Raw genomic sequence first — 19608 nt, 5'->3', positions numbered from 1 at the left:
TCTCATATAGCCATTAGCCAAGGGGGGTTCCTTAAAAATGCCCCCATCACTTAGCCTCCCAGGTGCAACCACATCAACCAGCCGGAGGAGGTATTGGCTGTCCACAACTGCCTTGAGAACAATGGAAGGGGTGTGCTGGAAACAAGTAGAAATATGAACGCTGAAGGCTTGGTCTCATATAGCCATTAGCCAAGGGGGGTTCCTTAAAAATGCCCCCATCACTTAGCCTCCCAGGTGCAACCACATCAACAAGCCGGAAGAGGTATTGGCTGTCCACAACTGCCATGAGAACAATGGAAGGGGTGTGCTGGAAACAAGTAGAAATATGAACACTGAAGGCTTGATCTCATATAGCCGTTAGCCAAGGGGGGTTCCTTAAAAATGCCCCCATCATTTAGCCTCCCAGGTGCAACCACATCAACCAGCCGGAGGAGGTATTGGCTGTCCACAACTGCCATGAGAACAATGGAAGGGGTGTGCTGGAAACAAGTAGAAATATGAACGCTGAAGGCTTGGTCTCATATAGCCATTAGCCAAGGGGGGTTCCTTAAAAATGCCCCCATCACTTAGCCTCCCAGGTGCAATCACATCAACCAGCCGGAGGAGGTATCGGCTGTCCACAACTGCCATGAGAACAATGGAAGGGGTGTGCTGGAAACAAGTAGAAATATGAACGCTGAAGGCTTGGTCTCATATAGCCATTAGCCAAGGGGGGTTCCTTAAAAATGCCCCCATCACTTAGCCTCCCAGGTGCAACCACATCAACAAGCCGGAGGAGGTATTGGCTGTCCACAACTGCCATGAGAACAATGGAAGGGGTGTGCTGGAAACAAGTAGAAATATGAACGCTGAAGGCTTGGTCTCATATAGCCATTAGCCAAGGGGGGTTCCTTAAAAATGCCCCCATCACTTAGCCTCCCAGGTGCAACCACATCAACAAGCCGGAGGAGGTATTGGCTGTCCACAACTGCCATGAGAACAATGGAAGGGGTGTGCTGGAAACAAGTAGAAATATGAACGCTGAAGGCTTGGTCTCATATAGCCATTAGCCAAGGGGGGTTCCTTAAAAATGCCCCCATCATTTAGCCTCCCAGGTGCAACCACATCAACCAGCCGGAGGAGGTATTGGCTGTCCACAACTGCCATGAGAACAATGGAAGGGGTGTGCTGGAAACAAGTAGAAATATGAACGCTGAAGGCTTGGTCTCATATAGCCATTAGCCAAGGGGGGTTCCTTAAAAATGCCCCCATCACTTAGCCTCCCAGGTGCAACCACACCGACTAGCCGGAGGAGGTATAGGCTGTCCACAACTGCCATGAGAACAATGGAAGGGGTGTGCTGGAAAAAAGTAGAAATATGAACACTGAAGGCTTGGTCTCATATAGCCGTTAGCCAAGGGGGAGTCCTTAAAATGCCCCCATCACTTAGCCTCCCAGGTGCAACCACACCGACTAGCCGGAGGAGGTATTGGCTGTCCACAACTGCCATGAGAACAATGGAAGGGGTGTGCTGGAAAAAAGTAGAAATATGAACACTGAAGGCTTGGTCTCATATAGCCGTTAGCCAAGGGGGAGTCCTTAAAATGCCCCCATCACTTAGCCTCCCAGGTGCAACCACATCAACCAGCCGGAGGAGGGTAATTAAAAGCAACAAAATGCAATGAAAATGTTCATTAAAGCTGCATAAGATGACTTAATTATGCTCTAGACTTTGTAAGATAACTTTTGATGAAGTCCACCAGCTCAATTATGATTACATTTTTGCTATTAGAAGGGAAAAAAGCATCTGTGTGCAAAATTTCATGAGATTCTAGCCGTAAGTAAAAAAAGGTAGTTTAAAGACCCTCGCCCTCGTGTAAAGTCAACTGCATAAGGTGGCAGGATGGTGAATTGAGTTCACCTCAGTGTTTAGGTGACTGGTGGCAAGTTGGTGACTGGTGGTGTGTTGGTGGCTGGTGGCGGTGTTGGCAGTAGGTGTTGTAAGTTCAGTTGTGCGAAGTTAGGTGTTTGTTGAAGTGATGCCACCAATGCTGCCTGCTGGGAAAAAAAACTGGCCCATCAGAGCTTGTGTGCCCCGTAAGAAGGAGCTGGAAACACCTTGCGGGAGCTCCTGCATGTGCTTGCTTTCTTCCGCGCGCTGTTCTTTTTGCCGTTTGAACTGCAGGTCTGCTTGTTTCGTAAAAACTCCTCGCTTTTCTGGTGCATATTCAACAGCACCGTTTCCAAGTTTTCCTTCCCCACGCGACGTCGCTTCTGTGGCGGCGATCTCCGTGAGGTGCTCGCTACAAAAAAAAAATGAAAATAAATGGAAATGGTCACAACATCCTTCTTTTGTGGACCATTCACACTTTGCGGAAAAAGTAAGAATTGTAGAGCAAAAAAAGGCTGGTCTACTGTTAACTTTTGGTACCTGCTTTGGCTGAAGCAATCAATTCTTGCAAGAAAACTGCATGGAGTTAAAAAGGAATAATGCTATTGCTAACTTTCCACACAGGGCACTGTTTGTGGCTGGTATAAAAAAAAATGGAATGGGGCACTTGCAGTAGCTACCAACAATCCTTTTGGGTGCAGCGTTTCTGAAATGAAATGTGCTATGTTTCTGAAAAACACTCACAGCTTTCCCTCTGTGGTCATGCATATCCTAAAAATATAGCCTTACCCAAATGTGTCGAGCACCCATTACATTTACAGCATCCCGCCAGAGAAGCCAGCACCCTTTAGAGAAGATGAACACTGCCTCGTAATCTTGAGCAGCACCCACACTGTACCAGAGTGCTCACTTCTTTGCGCATAATTTACTTTTTCTTTGCTAAAGGAACCAGTGTTCTGAGTCCATGCAGGTTGGAAGCTGAAGACAGTTCTGATTTTATGTGTCACGGCTGTCATTCTAGTTTATGACAGTCTTTGAATGCATGCAATAACTAGAGACTCCTTGCCCAGGCATTACGATTTTTTTGGAAAACACGTTCTGGAATGTTACGACTTTGAAAGAGGGGAAAGATGCTGTAGCAAGATACCAGACCTGAAATTTGAGACTACATCAACTGTCATGATGTCCCCCTTTCACTAGTAACATTTCTGCATAATACATGGCAGTGTCCCTGTTTAAAAAGTGAGTTGTCAAAATGCAGGCAACAACTTTAGCTTTACGCATGGTCAATAAACCAAGGGACAGTTTTCTTCTAGAAGTATAAAAAAAAAAGAAATATTGTAGGTACACACACTTAACCTTGTGTAACTGAAACTTAGTTCACCACACCTTAAGGTACAAAGGTTACAGACAGTTTAGATGAAACCATTAAATTTACCAGAATGGAAAAATGCCATACTTATGCGTAAATTCTGGCCACCTCAGCAATGCCTGTCACATGCACACTGCTCCTTTCACTAGGAAAGAAAGTTTTTGCTCCAAAAAATGGTCTGATTCAGTTTGCACTACCTGAACATTCCTGGCAATACAACACATCACAATGCTACAAACAAACACACTTAACGACAGCAAGTGGTATCACTCTATATTGACACCACTTGCTAATGGCATAGGTATAATACCTTTGTGCTGTGTTTGAATGCTTCTATTTTGAATAAAATTTGTCTGCTACTCTTGTTCTCTCATCACTGTTGCATATAAATGAGCATCAGCAATGCCTCTAGGTGTTCAAGGTGTATAGTAGAGTGGCCACCATGGTGGCCATTTCAGTGGTTTCTGCGGTGACGCAGAGGTACAGCATCCGCCTGGCCTGCAGGAGGCCCATGGCTGGAATCCTAGTGCCGCCACAATTCTCCACCGGAAAATGAAAGAATGAGTGTTGAACAACAAGGGCTATGGTGTTCACTGATGTCAGCAAAATACCAGTCTGAAAAGGGTGTAGGGCAAGGTGACGCCTATTCACTGCATGTTTATCAGAGGTGTTCAAAGGATTGACTCGGAAGAGCTTGGGATACGAATTAATGGAGGACATCTTGGGAACCTCTGATTTGGTGATGTCGCCCAGCTACCTAACTCGGAAGGAGTTCCAGTGCATGACCGAGGACCTCAACATTCAAGCAGAATGGTAGGGCTAAAAGTTAATAAGAAAACTGAAGTCACGTCCAGCAGTTTGGCAAGGGACCAATAGTTAATGATAGGCAGCAAAGTACTGAATATTGCAAGAGAATGCATATATTTTGGGCAAGTAATGACCGTACAGTTGGACCATGACAGTGCGATAGCTGGGAGAAAAAAATGAAACGGGACATTTGGCAGGTACCCGCGTCATTGACAGCAGCTTGCCAATGCCCCTCAAAGGCAGAGCACATAGTATGTGTGGAATGGTATGGTATTTGGGCTGAACATTCCAAAGCAACAAATGGACCATGAGAGATGCCATACTGGAGGGCCCTGGATTAATCTGAACCACCTCGTGTTATTCAAGGATGTAGGGAAGGCTAAAGTGCAGGAAAAAAAAGAATTCAATTTTTGGTTTTTCTAATATCAAATTCCAAAACCTTCATGAATATTATTCAGTGTCTTGCATAGAGCCAGGACAGCCTTTTTTTTTTTTTTTTGAAGCCAATTTCTTTGCACCTTGTGTTCACTTGCATTTTTTCAATGAAAAAAAAAGGCCAAAACAAAGCCTGGAAATTTTATAAACACAGCTGATCCATCATCAGCCGTCGGGCAATGCAAGAAAGGCAGTATGCATGCTTTATTCAGTGCTGGTAAGTTTTAATCTGGGCCATCGTTGCCTCATGTCAGGCTCATGATTTTCTCACCCCTGTACAATTGCATTTAAACTTTTCTTTTGCTTTTTAGTGGGCACATAGAAATTATGTGTAGGGCTGTTTGGCTTAAGTATTTCTACATGTTGGCTACCAACAGCAATGCCTGGCAAATGCTGTCGTCACTGTTGCTGTTGCTGATGTCTGTCGCTGATGTCTGCAGAAGAAAAAAATTACTGTTTCTATATCCAAAAGTTCTGCAATTGCACATCCTGCAACCCAAAGATTGTAAGATGCCATCCCATCCGACTGCATAACAAGGGTCATCAATCTCCAACCACCTCAGCTTCGCAACTAGCGTGGCCACCTTGTTACCAGCAAACTTCCTTGCTTCATTACTGCTACAGACGCTCTACTAAAATTAGCTACTTCTGCCTTGCTTTGACAGTCACTCAAGGACAGAGCAACACCGTCAGGAACGGCCCCGTCACTCATTCGCCGTCGCTGGCGACCGAGCAAAAAAAAAAAAAATAGAGACGGGCCCAGACGGGGGGAAGAGAGAGGGTAGCTCTCTCTCGCTCCCGCTTGCTGGGAGCGAATTCCACGAGCCCCACGAGGCCCATCCGCATGGATTACCCAAGTCACTCACGCTAGCACCGCTTTCCCCGCGGCCGTCATCGTCAAGGCGACATTTTCCTTCCGGGTAAATTTTTTTAGGATACGCGACTTCGTTGTAATGAAATTGCAACAATATTACTTCGGTATGTCGAGGCAAAATATACCTGGTTTCCAATGGGGATTAAGTTAAATATGCCTTGTAACTTCGTTATATTGAAGTTCGTTATATCGAGGTTTAACTGTAGTGCTAGCACAGGGTTAAATATCGCCTACTCACCCAGTTTTGAGTGGTTTTGAGTGGCAAGCTTTCTTCATCACAGCTGCCACTGGCAATGAGGTTTATCTTGTCGCCGTCACAAAATGTGTGTCCCGGGACCTTCACATATGTGTCAAAACGGGAATTGTAGACCTACAAAAAGAATGCTTTTATGAATTGGAAGCCAAAAACGTAATAGTGAATGCGGATACAATTGGTTATGTAATTATTTCATTGTGAGCACGCTGAAACTGCTTATAAGATTGTTCTACACATTGTGATGGCTGCCACACCTTCTTCACACGCGCATGCATGGAAACACGCTACTCGCCTTCCAAAGCACGTTCTCGTTCATCGCGTTTTCTGTTGGAAAGGTTTAGTCAAATAACGGCACCTATCATTCTGGATAACCTTCTGTTTTGTGCTCCTCAACAATTCTATTAGTACTGCAGTATTCTCATGGTGGAATCTAATCTCTAATACTTGGTGGCTGGATTTGCAGAGGTGAAGACACCTTTCACTGTATATTTCACATTTGTAAACATTCTACAGGAAACTTATTCTATACCTTGAGCTTGGCGCATGGTGGCCTTAGCTGCCCATGTGCCATAAAAGCCAACACGACAGAACCCTCCAGGTCAACATTAGTGATCGCCTGAAATTCCTGGTGAAGCTGAAAGTGAATGATCACAGAAAATTTACTTGTGCATTGTCCAATGGGAGGTATTCAAAGTCCATTCCGGCTTCTTAGCCAGTGAAAAAATCATTACAAATAATGCAAGAAGCAGCAGCATTGTGCTAAGGCTGCTGCATGGTTTTCAAAGCCTTTTGTTTAGAATTCATTTTTGTCAGTATTTTGAATGCCTAAAATTGCACTGGGCAAAATGTGTGTAAAGTCGGCAATTTTGGATATACTTACCCTTTCTCCAGTCGCTGGGCTGGGTACATGGCAATTATTTCTGCTGTACTGGGAGCACTCTCATTCAACCATTTTCTTCTAGTGGCCCGAGTTTTATGCATCGAATCACCAAGTTTTCAAAAGTCCAGGACCCGCTTTTTCATTTCAGCCTTCGTAGTGGCTATGTGCGCAGCCACAGCTGCTTCGTCATCTTGATTGGGAGGAGAGCCATCCAGTGCCTGTAAAATAATTCCATCATGGATGCCTTTTTTAAACATTGCTAAGCATCCACTAAAAAAAAAAGAGGGGGTCCCACATCAGCCAATGAAATGCGTTCTGTCCTGAAGATTGACCAAACTTTGACCGAGATAGTGGCCAAAGATACAAATCGATAAGAATAGATTCTTTCAACACTGCACTTGTGCTAATGAAAGCCTGGAAAAACATAGCAGGACGAGTGACAAACATGCCCAGGCTTTATACTCACCAGGCGACACTGTCTTTTCATGCGACGGCTCTGCTCTGTGCGTCTCTTGTGGCTGAATTTCTTTTGGCTTCCTGAACACGACAGAAACTGCGCCCTTTGTCTTTCGCATGTTGCCCATTAGGTACTGGAACGCAACCTTCCATGAATCCTGGAAAAGGTTTTGTACAATGTTCGCAAACTGAGCGATATTCCGCTGCATTCTGGTGCTTACGTAATCTTATTGTCACTCAGTTGCTGAAGTTCTCACAAAACCTGTGCCAATAGTATCTCTAAAGACAGGATACTCCTGAACTAGAGCTCTTGCTGCTGACTCATAGAGCTTTCTCGGGTACTTGAGAAAAATAATGAATAAAAGTGGCGCATTGAAGTTGAAAATTATTTACTGTATCACACAATGATATTGTGCACAGATGCGTCATTATCCATGTGACTATGCGGGATTTTACGCCGCGTGGAAGCTCCCCCCATTGAGTGTTGCTGATGTTGATTTTGATATCAAACGGCATGGTAGGCAACTTATATAGCTCATTTTCATGCCAGCAAACGAAGGACCTTGGAGTTGAAGCAGTGAAGTCGAGAGTTGGATGAAAACTCGTCTGGTCGGGGACAAACATACTGACGGTGAAGAAGGTATGCTGACCAAAAAAAAAAAACTAAAACAGACAGGCCTTGGAGTTGCCTGCCTGCAGTCATTTGAAGGACGTTTGCTTCTTTTGTTCGGAAATCAGGAAGAAAATGTGACATTACATGCACTGCATTAGTGTCAAAAACACGTGCTTTACATCTAACCTTTATCCTGAAGTTACGTTACTCACGTTGTGTCCAGTGCTCAGCCAAAGTAACCACAAATGTGTCGAAACGAGTGTTGTATATCTGAAAGAAGCATGGACGTATGTGCATGCCAGCAATACGAATAATTGCACGTTCAACGTGAATTCTCAGGTGCGAGATCCGTCTTGATGCTGTTGCTTCTCCTTCAGTAAACTGAAGCCTGCCTTTTGAGAAAGACGACGTGTTGAGCTCCACTCCCTCTTCCTTGATGGAATTGCTCAGACTAAAGCCTCTGTCAGCCATGATTATGCGGCCTTCAGACAAGCTGTCAGGAAATCCAGTGTCTTCAACAATGAACTTATCTGACGCTTGTCCGCCATATGTGCCAGATACAAACATTATGAAGCCACTTGGTGCAACTGCGATAAGGAACTTGACAGCATTGCAGCCCTTGCAAGAGCTGTATTTCTGCCCTCTGGGATAAAGTTTCTTGGGCCACTGCATCTACACTTCAGTGCAGTCTACAATAACTTTAGTGTCAGCGTACTGACTCTTGACAAACTGTTGTGGCATTGTTGCTAAAATTGTTTCAATTGACAGCCATGCAAAATGCCTATTATTTTGCGAAATGTTCTGCCTGTTTGTGCCACAGATGGGCTAAATCTCAGGACCAGGTCAAAATACAGTAGTCCTAATTGCAGTCGCATGAGTGTTAGCAGGACTTGGTTGCCACAAACCTTGTGTTTCCACAAACCTTACCAAGACCAGCCATTGTCACAAATTTCCTAAAGCCATCAAGGCCAAGACCCATGTAAAAGTTGCACGCTGTCTTGGAAAGTCCTCAGAAGCTGGTCTTGGTATGGTTTGTGTTCCTGAGCACTGAAATTTGGTTTCTGTAGCTAAATGTGAGTGCTCAACATATATGATAGAACCCACCAGCCAGTGCTGAAGGTCAAGATCATCGCTGAGCAGAATAGCTTCCCACTGCTCATCTGAGGGGTTTGGGATAGGGTCAACTAAGGGATTAAATTGGCATGCCCACACCATGTGGTGTTGAGGTTAGCTACCTCTCCACAGTGGGGGCACTACGGAGGGTATAGTGTAGGCTGCCACTGGTGTTAACTTAGCTGGCGTTAGGTATGTGTTGGTTTGTAGTCTCCTGCTAACTTATTGAGGGATTTGTGTGGTGTCGGGTACTCCTTTCTGGCTGTACTGTATGGCGCGAGATTGTCAGCATGCACTGCTAAACCTATTAGGTCGCGGCACCCTTCATGGTCATCAGGGGGAGACGCCCGGTATAGAAGAGCACGGGCATGCCTGTGAGCGGCTTCAGTACGAATAATTGCACGTTCAACGTGAATTCTCAAGTGCGAGATCCGTCTTGATGCTGTTGCATCTCCTTCAGTAAACTAAAGCCTGCGTTTTGAGAAAGACGACATGTTGAGCTTCACTTCCTTTTCCTTCATGGAATTGCTCAGACTAAATCCTCCGTTAGCCATGATTATGTGGCCTTCAGATAAGCTGTCAATAAATCCAGTGTCTTCAACAATGAACTTATCTGACGCTCGTCCACCATATGTGCCAGATACAAACATTATGAATCCACTTGGTGCAACTGCGTTAAGGAATTGGCTGCGTTGCAGCCCTTGCAAGAGAGAGAGAGAATAAACTTTATTTGTAGAGTCCTTGAAGAGGAAGGCTCTTTTCTGGCGCAGGCGGGCTATACTGTCGCCTGGTGGCCTTGATCTCTTGGATCTCGGCGACCTGGTCAGCTCTCTCTGTCAGCAAGTTTTGCTGCCACAGGTCCGAGCTGCGCAGCGCGGTCTCCCACTGCTCCTTTGTGGTTATTCCGCTTGAAGGGTTTTCACTGCAGGCTCACATGACGTGGTTAAGGTTAGCGTACTCTCCCCAGATTTTACATTCTGCAGAGTATATATGGGGATGAATTTTGGCTAGTATAGCGGGGCACGGGAATGTGTGCGTTTGGAGCTGCCTGAGAGTGGTTGCTTGCTCTTGCGGGAGCGTGGGGTTGGGCAGGGGATATTCCAATCTGCTTCTTTGATAGAAAGTCGTGATTTCCCTAAAAGTGAGTAGATGGTCCCTGGCTGAACTGGCCCCGTGGTTTGGGAACGCGTCTGGTCCTGCCCGGATAGTTAGTTCTCGGGCTATGTTGTTGACCTTTTCGTTTCCTGGGAGGCCTGAATGTTCGGGGATCCATATTATTTTGACTCGAGTTTCTGGGCGGTATTTGCTAATTAGTTTTGCGGCCGGGGGACCCGTGCAAGAGCTGTATTTCTGCCCTCTGGGATAAAGTTTCTTGGGCCACTGCATGTACACTTCAGTGCAGTCTACAATAACGGTAGTGTCAACGTACTGACTCTTGGCAAACTGTTGTGTGGCATTGTTAATAAAATTGTTTGAGTTGGCAGCCATACGACAACTTTGGTCATAATGTCGTGCAAAATGCCTATTATTTTGTGAAATGTTCTTCCTGTTTGTGCCACAGAAGTTAGCTTGTATGGTCTTGGCCTCGAAAAGTGCTACTTCAATGCATATTCAAGTCTGGACTCCCTCACAATTCCTGTTTTGAGGGACAATAGATTCTGGTCTTCAGCAGTCCCAAAGCTGCGTCAGTTTTATTTTCAACATTTTTTGAAGCCAATATCCGAAAGCAGAAAAATGTGATATTCCCCAGCAAGCAGCGTTTTCACTGGCCATAAGGCTGAGCAGTTATTACATGTAGCTGCAGTACATTTTATTTATACTATTTGCAGTGGCTACACTGCAGTCATTTTAGACAATCGCATGTGTGTACCACATTCTGTACTGTAACAGTCTGTCAGTGTAACAAAACAGTTGAAATCAATTGCAATCCTGTGTTGTGTTTACTGCCTGTCTTCCAGACTTTCCAGCTACAGTTTGAGCTCATTGCAGCTTTTGATAATACAATGTAGCATTGCCACGGTGCCGCGGCGAAAAAAGGAAGACATAAATCCTCTTTCTAGGCCCTTAGCACCACACGGGTGTCACAACACATGCAACAGTACAGCAGGTTTGCTCATTGGAACAACAAAAACATAACATAACCATTCTACTTTGGAAAAGAGAAGAAAATGAGAATAGAGAAATAATGCTTTGATCATAAAACACATTGACACTGAAGTAAGGAAAGAAACATGAAAGAACGGATTGGCTTTTGCTGTGCATGAACTGGAACGATTGCTGGGACGGAAAAAATAGCTTTCTTTTTGAAAAACAAACTAGTTTGTCATGATTTTTGTTTTCCTTAATATGTGCTGGGGCACTTTAATATTAGACACATTTAGTTGGCCGTACGTAACGGGCTTACGTACGCAACGCTCACTACGTTGCGTTTGGTACGAATGGCGCGTCCACGACGCTTTTAGTTAGCCGTACGTTAACGTCCTTCCGAGTGGACGTACCAAATGCATCCTAAAATTCTACGCTGTGCTCCTCCACGCCATCTGGCACAAGAAATGAGAACTGATGCTTGAAAAGTTCTTGACATCAGCCAAGCCAAGCCAATCTCGCCAGTCCTCCTCCAGCCGTTCTCGCTGTTTTGTTTACTCGTGGTTGTGATTCTCATGTGCTCCGCAACTACCACAGCAGCTGTCGAAATGCCGAGAAGCATTCATTCGAATCCGTTGGTGATTTCCACGCAGCGGTGGGATGACATTGACGCTTTAATAATGCGCAATGTGAAGCGACAGCTCTTAGGGAGCAGTTTGATATCAGAAGAGATGGGCCATGGAATGCGTCAAGAATATTTTGGGTACCGTTCGCGGCACGGGCTGTTTGACGCAAACAAGTGTGACCCAACGGTATTCAAGCAGATGTTTCTATTTGAGAAGACCGACTTCGATGAAATGTGCAATGCCCTGCTGGTGCCGCAAACGCTCACAACTGCCCAAGGTGTAATTGTACCAGGGGAAGAAGCATTGTGCCTGACGTTGCGCAGGTTGGCGTACCCCAACAGGTGGTGCGATCTCGGAAGAGGTTTTTGGCCGGCACTCTTCGGTAATGTCAAGTGCAGCAAACATAATGCTCAGTCACATGTTGCACAACTTCGACCATCTGCTCAGTGACTGTGGCTTTCGCCTTCTTTGCTGCGGAGCTTTGCAAGGGTAAGTGAACTTTCAACATGCAACAGGCACATAGCCAGGAATTTTTTTCTGGAGGGGCCCAAGGTAATTTCTTCTAGGTGGAGGAGGAGGAGGGGGGGGGGGGGGGTTCCTTCAGGCCCCCTCTTGGATACGTGCCTTACATGTGACCGTATCCAAAGTTCCAAAATAAGCTTTTATTCGTGTGCTACATTTTTGTGTTTACTGTGTATGCCTGCTAATAACCTTTTAGGAGCCAGTATTAGCCTGATAAATTTCTATTTCCTTCGTAGGCCAATAACAGTCTGTAGTAGATGTTTGTATTGAGACGGCAATGTTTATTAGGCCCATATTGGTTTACAAGAAGTTCAGGCTGTATTAGACTTCCCCGTGAAATGGAAATCTGTATCAGTAGCAACATTACAGTCATAGCTATTACTTTCGTGTATTGCAATAGCAGCCATCTGCATTTGGTATATTTGTTTTGGAACTCCCTCACTTGTCTAGTGTGAACAGTAATAGGCATATGTTGTCCATTACTCTAAAACAAACGAGTCATCTTTTTGATGAACAAGTCTTTCACGACTAAATGTTTGCAGTGTGCCCATTAGTTCATTCAGGCTGATTCACTGACCGACAGCTTTCCAGCAGCACTTAGGTCTGGTCTGATTGCAATACAAGCAGGCACTCGTATGCTCTAGTTTTCTTTGTGGTGTTGTGGGTTTTCCGACACGTTAGCGTCCACACATTCGAAATGGAGAACCCTGCCAGTGTTTGCCCGCCGAGGGTACTCCACTGCACCACTACATGAATTGCTCATCAGATTCTCTATGGAAATATTTTGTTACTCTTACAGCAGATAGGCTTTAAATTCTATTACAGTTTTGATTACAGTAGTCGTAGACCTCAACTCGTGCCATTTTTTTTCTCACAGGCTGTTCAAAGCAAAGGTGCTCCGCTGTCAAACTGTTGGGCTTTCGTCGATGGGACGGCTCGTCCAATATGCCGGCCTAAAAGAAATCAAAAGTTGTATTTTTCAGGCCATAAAAGGATGCATATGGTCAAACATCAATCTCTCATGTGCCCAAGCAGCATTGTTTGCCAACTTGACGGGCACTACCCTGGAAGTTACCATGACGCAAGCGAGTCAATATTGCTGCAAAGCTTCAACTTGCAACTCTCTGAAGCATAAACCATGTGTAACTAAGGGAGAAGCTAGCAGACAGGACACGGTGCAGTGGGGCTCCTGTAGCAATCGTTGAAGTCCTACCCATTGTAGGGGGTAAGACAAGAAACCTTACTTTCAGAAGGCTTGGAACACTGGGGCTGTGTTACGCTTGGGCGCTAAACTTTCGACAATGGCTGTACAAATGTTTTCACTGTTTATCTTAATCCAGAAATTACAGAGTTCAAATGTCCATGCCTTTTGACAGAAAGCGTAGTGTTGCAGTGTGAGATGCTTTTTTATGTATATTCTTGCTTTGAATACAACACACCTGTTGATATAAAAAGGGGGTAGTTATTTCATTGCTTAAAAGTTGGTGTTTTTGTGGCTGTACTTCATGCAGGAATATTCCGAGAGAGCGGCTTGCACTCAAAGCTGAAAAGAGTCGTTGCAAATGAACGCTTGGTGATTTACGGTGGCCCAGCCTATACACTCCGGCCTCTGCTAAGGAAGCCTTATGGTGGCTGTCGTCGGACTCCAATCCAAGATGCTTTCAACTGCGGGATGAGCAAAGTCCGCCAGGCCGTTGAGGGGGGTTTTGGAAAAGTTGTGGAAGAATTCACCTTTCTCGACTTTAAAAAAAATCAGAAACTTTTGTGGCAGCAAATAGAAAACATGTATAAAGTGGCAACAATTTTTGCCAACTGCCACACTGCTATGTACTGTAGTCAAGTGTCTGCATACTTTAACCTGGCACCACCCAGCCTACGGGAATACCTAATGCCACAGCGTGTGTAATGAACTGTTTGCGCACAATTTTTTCTTCATGTTTTTATCGTGTTTGTCTGAAATGGGTTTCTTTTCCTTGATTTGTCTTGTATTTATCATGCGTCTGTATTTAGTTCCTTATTATCTTGTTTATCATGTGTTTGTATTTTTTCCTTATTACCGTGTATTTTCTTGTAACTTCTACTTTTTGTACTTTCACTGTACGTGTTCCCCTTTACGCAGTGCTCCACCTTGGGAGCCTATATGTTACACTGAATAAATAAATAAGGAAATCATTTTCCATGACAGCTAATGATTTATTTTTGACAGCAGTCCCTCAATTAGAGCTGTGAATGCCTGCCTCTCCTGTGCATGAGCTTTGCGCTCGTCTTTCCCTTGCGCTCTTTCCCTTGCGCGTGCCGGTCGCTCTTCCTCTCTCTCACGGAGTTCCATGAGCGTTCGCTCCTTCCCCCAAGCCAGCTGGCTTTCCTCCAGAGCGAGCCGGCCTAATTCAACCTGAGAGGTCTTTTCTTTCATTATCATTTCATGCCTCATCCTCTTCAGCATGAACTCATAATCGGCTTGTTCCTGTTTCCGTTTCCCTGCAAAATGGCAACAAGATTCCCAACATAAGCAAAGCATGCCATTATTTAGGTAGAGTAAAAGATAGCTGTGCCATTTCTAATCATGGCTTACCTGATGTTTGATGTGCACTGCAAAAAAGGATATGAGGGGACAGAAAACGTGGGACACAGTGCTAACTAGTCTTCATTGTAGTAAATGCATGTAAAAATGATCACTGGGAAAAGGAAACAACAGCAGCACAACATATCAGGAAAAAACAGCAACAAAAGGCTTATCTAATCCTCAAGTAATCATGTACATCTAATTTATTACTTGTTATTACAAAAAAGTGTCCTTTTTTGACATGACAGTTTAAGCCAAGCTAATACACATACTCCCTCTTCCAATACACATTCCGGCTCATTCTGCTCCTTTACAAGCGTCGAAAAGCCTATAAAGAGCAACGCCAAGCCGCAATCTCTGCAATAACAGCCCGGGATGACTAAGTGAATTGGTGGTGTTGAAATTGTAGTCCACAAGCCCAGCGTTCAGGCATGGCAAGTATGACCCACAGGGCATGTGTCGCACGTCGAAGAATAAAATGCACCAGATTTCACTAACACAATGCAAACCTCTGCAATTGCAAACCCTAAGGGATATAGAGATACGCCTGAGTCAGCTACGCAACGTCAACTAGAGGGCTTTTGTCTGTCCCATTCTTGAAACTTTTGGTCAGTAGGCTGATGCTGTCCTTCATCCTTTGTTTAAGTCGGTACTTTGAGAACAATAAACTTGCCACTTTTGTACGTTGAACCGCTTTAAGTTGTTCTTGGTGCACTGTTTTCACTTTTCAGAAGACATGCCAACAGAATGGCACATCCCCAGCTAGTGACACAGCTTTACACTAGGAGTACTGATAATCTTGTTTGGTGATTATTTATACTTATGGTTGTACTCATTAGCCAACGTTGCGTCTAATCTGTGTTCTGTGCTCTTGTCCCTATTCTGTTTGTGTGCTGTATGCACAAACAAGATACCAAACCAAGGAGCCTGATAAAACGATTCCTCCTGTTTTTTTTCGTTGCCACGATTAAAATTGTAAAGGCAGCAGCAAGTAGTGCAGGGCTGATATTTAATTATATTCCTGAAAACTACTTTTTATGATACTGTTCACGTGTACCGTACTGCACAAGTACAAGGGCTAGGTATTGAGGCGCTTAATACAACCCGTGAGTATTGGATTTGCAAACCTACCTTCGAGCTTCTCCACTGCTCGATTCGTCCCCTCTCGACTGCGCTGGGGGGGTGCTATCTTGCGATATTGGATGCACAGGCTGGTCTTCATCAGGTGTGCTGCGTGGCATGCTTGAACCCTGGTCCGACGTAATGGCAGCCGCCGACAGCATTGAAGTGAACAGTTGCTCGGTAATGAGCGTCATACTAGTGCCTGGAAAGAGGTTATGCAACTGTAATCAGAATGGAAAAAAAGTGCCAGGGTTTAAACGTGGCTAAACTGATTATAGTGCAAAAAGCATGGGCGCGTCTTCGACTTTATCATAGTCAACAGATTTTGCCCAGGTCCAAAAGAGTGCAATGACCAACACATAGGCAAAGCAACTTCAATGAGATCTCTGCAAAGCTGTTTTTTTTTGTAACACTATTTTCCATTAAGAATCAGGTACGTAAGAAACTGGATGTTTGGACAATTTCACGGAAATAACCATATGTTCCACCAGTGATACAAGAAACAGTCGGTGCAACAAACATCAGCGAACCTCTTGCCAAGCGTACCTGCCAAACAGTGCGTAGAAACTGATCCTCCACATCTTGCAAGTAGATGAACCAGTTGACAACTTGATGCAAGAATGATGCAATACAGAAAGGCCACCAGAGAGTTGTGTATCTGACTGGATGAATATGCTGGAGAAAGTGACAAATTTAAATTGTTTTAGTGTGATGAGTTGTCTGTAAACCACATCACCTGTATGATTCGACCAGGGTGTATTTGTTTAGTGAAATAAAGGCATTCGATTAAAAAACTGCGGCGATAGCCTAGTGCTTCTGTGCAACGTCTTGCAAAGCTGCTCGGTTCGCGTCGTCGCGGGTTCCGCTTCCATACGTGGATATTTTTTTTTTCGCTGTTGCTAGTCAACCACACCAGATCCAAAGGTAAGATTCCTGGCGTCAGATGCAGAAGTGACAAACTTTGTCGGTGGTGTTGGCATCGCTGTTAAAGGGCACAAATCCAAAGAGGACATGATTTGTGGTCTCTTTTGGTGAGCGTAGGAGTGCTTTTGCACTAAAACACTTATGTGTTGCATAACGAGCGTACGTCGCAAGTACGGCGTACTTACACTGATCTCCAAAGTCCGCACCAGCACTGTCACCACTTGGCTCTGTCGGAGCAAAGTGTGCAGCATAATCATCTCTCGCAGAGTTAGCGTCTCTGCGCTCTGCTGCGGCACCATTTGGCGCAGGGCACGTAGCCGGGCTGTTCAAACTTTCTTTGCATCCATTCAGGGCGCATATTTTTTATGCCATGCCCTGCACCAAGCCGGTTATGTCCTGCAACAGCTGGTCCCTTTCTGTGTACTGTTCCTCAGTGCAGAACCTATAAGGAAGCATTTCAGGGAGTTACCTTTTCCGCGACAATGCAGGCAACAAAACAAACTTACTTTTGCAGCTTCTTGCAGTCGTTTGCCGCATATCGCGACACCAGCAAATCGAGGCGTTCGTGCACCCCGCGTGAGCTGCAATTGATGCCCAGCGTTTCCTTCAGCCGCAGGGCTATCAAATCCCACTGCTCCGGGTTGCCTGAACTTCAAGCAAAAGCGCAATGTCCATTTGGAGTGTGTAAAACACATGGCCGCTGTTTCCGCTGGCACCAGCATCTTTTTCTTGCGGCTAGCCATGGTAGCGGCCATATTGAAAGACGCTTTGGCCTCGAAAGATCTTGCAAGACCCTCCCACAAGAGGTCAAAGCACATCAACGCTGGGTTGCAGAAATTTTCATCTGTAATTACTGCTAACGAAGCTGGCTGCATCACGAGTCTTTTTTTTTGTTCCAAGAAAAACTATGCAAGCAGAAGAAAATGAAATAATTGACTAAAAGCCAGAGAAGTGCTCCGCCAGGTTTCATTGCTACGAGGTAAACACGGTTAGGCCTACAGCTTGAAAATTGCCAAATTATCTGATTCCAGGCTTAACATTAACATTACTAATGACAACCATGTGGAGGATGTCAACTTAAAAAGCCAATTCATATAGAATTCTGTTTGTTAAAATTTGAAATATCTTTAGTCCTACCACTCACTCCACATGGATACGTACCGATGCTGTTTCACAAGTAGCATCCACTTCTGACTCGGTGAACTGAGGACTTGTTGCAAAAGGCGGCATCACCAACGTTGCTTGCTGTGCACCAAGCCCTTGTCGGCCAATATAACGTCACCGGGTTCCAGAAGAGAGAATAACTGCCCTCAGTGGTGATTACTGCATCTGTGGTCCTGCCTCCAAAACCCTCAGAAATGAATGTTATCAACCCATTAGGAGCTAATCCAATTAGATTAGAAAACCACAGGTTGTTTTTCTGAATGGTTGGTGGCATTTCTGTTTCGAGTTCTGGGCAGTCAATAATACCTCTACACATGGAGTAGTGCTCACGAAAGCTAGCTGGCATTCTTTGTTGTACAGTTAACCGCGACGGCCAGAATATCCAGCTCTTTGTAGCCGAGTTGAGGTTGGCAAGAATTGATTTGAAAATTTGAGAAGCTGTCATGCTGTGAGTGGAAAATAATGTTGCTAAAAAGTAAAATGGAAAGCCATGGTTTAACCTGATGAAAAACAAAAGGAGCTGGTCTTCAAGGGAAAGTTCATTCACTCGCTGTGTTGAGGCAGGAAGAACACTAAGCAGAAGGGCAAAAGTTTGAAAAGACACTGCTGTTAATGACTGCAGTGCAGATTCATCATTATACAGTGCTTTAAACCCACCGAAGTAGGTCCGCTTTGCAGTGGGCCTTCTCACAAAAGTCGATATCAAACACAGTTACTTGCTCCACTATACATGATGTCTTGTGGGGTACAAAGCAGCTTTCAATGCAATTAGAAGTCACTGGGAGGAAGATAAGCTCTCCAGTAAAGCACTCCAGTTGATCTTCTGTCATTGTAGATGCCTGCATTGCAGAAATGTCAATCAACATCACATAACACCACATTTTCATATAAGTGAAACTCCAATACGTACAATTCATCACTCCAGCAAAAGAAAAATCTTTCATCAATTAGGCTATATTCCAAAGATGCAATTTCATTAGCTTGTTCTGTTGAGTAATCAATGTCAGCGACAGGTGAATCCAGGTGTGGGGCAGGATCCTGATATTTTCCTGCAGCTTTCTTCTCTTCCCTCTTTCCATTCGCCTACAAACAGCATGCAACAATAAAAATCACAATAGCCATCCACAGCCTGTCTTTAACGGTTTAGAGGAACTTGCATGTACCTTTCAAATCATCTGCTTGATTTTTCGAAAGTTAGCGCAAAAAACAGACAAGGGACAGAAAGAAAGGACACATAAGACATTCACAAGCGCTTCATGTGTAATTTCGTTCTGTCCCTTGTTCATTTTTTGCGCTAACTTCTTTCGAAAAATGCATCACCAACTAGCCCGGCAGCTTGCTCTCCTGGTCCTCATCTGCTTGAGCCAGGAGTTAGTTTCTTCTTGCGAACTGACGGGAAGATGCTTGGATAATTTGAAGGATGACCTTCTTCACTGGTCTTCACATTGCCGACAAAATGCTTACTGCATATCCTTGAGTTTTTTTATGGAAGCACACGCGTCCCATCTTCACTGCGCAGTACAAATGAAAAAAAAAAAAGCAGTGGAAAGGCACAATGAAGGAGTTGAGGCTAGCATAGCAGCACGCTGACAGTGCCTAAAAAGCAATAAACGCAGTTCCCAGAGCCCATAATATAACCTACAAACAAGTACAGTAAGAACCCAAGTAACATGCAAAGGCTGCCGCCGAAGTGATTAACACGACCTCTTCAAACGTTTAATGAGGTTAGGAATTTGCAACAAAACAAGATCAACAGCATTTTAATGATAAACGCTTTAAAAGGTCACAAGTGCAGATGAACAACATTTTAATGAGCAAAGAAAAAAAAAGCACTAGCACCTTTTCCTGTGATTTCGGAGCCATGAGCATGCACAGCTTCATTGACATTGCAGACGTGGCCCGCTTGCTGTAGTAGTTGCCCTTTTT

At 44.6% G+C, this 19608-nt stretch overlaps 1 protein-coding gene and 2 pseudogenes across 4 annotated transcripts in view; 2 read left to right on the top strand and 1 right to left on the bottom strand.

Moving 5' to 3' along the window:
- The window catches only part of LOC149334468 (endothelin-converting enzyme 1-like), a 369834-nt gene that overhangs the window by 102967 nt on the left and 247259 nt on the right, over positions 1-19608 (top strand). The window contains exon 3 of one of the 3 annotated variants that reach the window (XR_016284745.1): positions 13421-15162. The exons of the other annotated variants lie outside the window; for them this stretch is intronic. The gene's annotated coding sequence lies outside the window, so the exon portion shown is untranslated. Of the gene's footprint in view, positions 1-13420; positions 15163-19608 lie in introns of those variants that run through there. 3 annotated transcript variants of the gene reach the window in all.
- LOC149334475 (uncharacterized) lies at positions 1446-15162 on the top strand (annotated as a pseudogene). Its single transcript, XR_016284746.1, has 2 exons — positions 1446-11876; positions 12787-15162. The product of XR_016284746.1 is annotated as an uncharacterized LOC149334475 (transcript).
- LOC149334474 (uncharacterized) lies at positions 17536-18512 on the bottom strand (annotated as a pseudogene).

The sequence above is a fragment of the Amblyomma mixtum genome, chromosome 8 (assembly GCF_055824585.1).
Source record: "Amblyomma mixtum isolate Tamu chromosome 8, ASM5582458v1, whole genome shotgun sequence".
NCBI lineage: Eukaryota > Metazoa > Arthropoda > Arachnida > Ixodida > Ixodidae > Amblyomma > Amblyomma mixtum.
The sequence above is the reverse complement of the archived record's forward strand: the minus strand, read 5'-3'. Positions and strand labels throughout refer to the sequence as shown.